This window comes from Glycine max, chromosome 5 (assembly GCF_000004515.6).
Source record: "Glycine max cultivar Williams 82 chromosome 5, Glycine_max_v4.0, whole genome shotgun sequence".
NCBI lineage: Eukaryota > Viridiplantae > Streptophyta > Magnoliopsida > Fabales > Fabaceae > Glycine > Glycine max.
Window position 1 is genome coordinate 19002203 of NC_038241.2, and position 1225 is coordinate 19003427.

A 1225-nucleotide genomic window follows, 5' to 3' on the forward strand; every position below is an offset into this window, starting at 1 on the left:
ACTGCATGTTCTGCATAGTCATTTGCCTCACAAGTTCTTCTAGGGAAGGTTGCGGAGGAGCCTCAACTGTTTGCTATTTCTGGGGCTGTTGCTGTTGTTGGATTGGTGGAGGAATGTATGGTCTGCTTGGGCTAACAACATTTTGGAAGGAAGGAGGAGGCTGTTGTTGTTGTTGTTGAGGGCTAGACCATCTGAGATTAGGGTGATTCCTCCATCCAGGGTTGTATCTGTTGCTTGAGAAGTCATAATTGTTCTGTTGTGGTTGATTTTGCTACTGAGGTTGAGGACGTCTATTGTAAATGTTTGCAGCATAAGCTTCAGGCTGCTCAATTGCTCCAGGTTGTTGCATGGAAGGGCAGAGGTCTGTATGGTGGTCAGCAGAGGAGCATAAACCACAGACTATTGCGACAGGTACAGATTTCTGATTCAAGGCCAGCTGGGTCACCAAGTTAACCAATGCATCTAGTTTGCCTTCAAGCTTCTTAGTTTCAGATGATGCAGATGAGTTTGTAGCTACCTCATGCACTCCTCTAATGACTATGGCATCATTTCTGGCGCTAAACTGCTGGGAGTTGGAAGCCATCTTCTCAATCAAGTTTCTGGCTTCAGCAGGAGTCATGTCTCCAAGGGCTCCACCACTGGCAGCATCTATCATACTTCTCTCCATGTTACTGAGTCCTTCATAAAAATATTGGAGAAGTAGCTGCTCCGAAATCTGATGGTGAGGGCAACTGGCACATAGTTTTTTAAATCTCTCCCAGTATTCATATAGGCTCTCTCCACTGAGTTGTCTAATACCTGAGATATCCTTCCTGATGGCCGTGGTCCTGGAAGCATGGAATTTTTTTTTCTAAGAATACTCTCTTAAGGTCATCCCAGCTCGTGATGGACTTTGGAGCAAGGTAATACTGCCAGTCCTTTGCCACTCCCTATAAAGAATGAGGAAAAGCCTTCAGAAACATGTGATCCTCTTGGACATCTAGGGGTTTCACGGTGGAGCAGACAATATGAAATTCTTTCAGATGTTTGTGCGGGTCTTTACCTGCAAGGCCATGAAACTTTGGAAGCAAATGGATTAGTCCAGTTTTAAGAACATATGGGACATCCTCATCAGGGTATTGGATGCACAAGCTTTCGTAGGTGAAATCAGGTGCAGCCATCTCCCTTAGATTCCTCTCACGGGGTGGAGGTTGTGCCATGTTCTCAGAATGTTCAAAATCAGAAT

General features: G+C 45.1%; 1 non-coding gene across 1 annotated transcript; it reads left to right on the plus strand.

Annotated features, from left to right (window-relative positions):
* Window positions 1-713: 713 nt before the first annotated feature.
* Window positions 714-820, plus strand: LOC113001794 (small nucleolar RNA R71). Its single transcript, XR_003267280.1, has one exon. It is a non-coding gene; the product is annotated as a small nucleolar RNA R71 (small nucleolar RNA).
* The last annotated feature ends 405 nt before the right edge of the window (window positions 821-1225 follow it).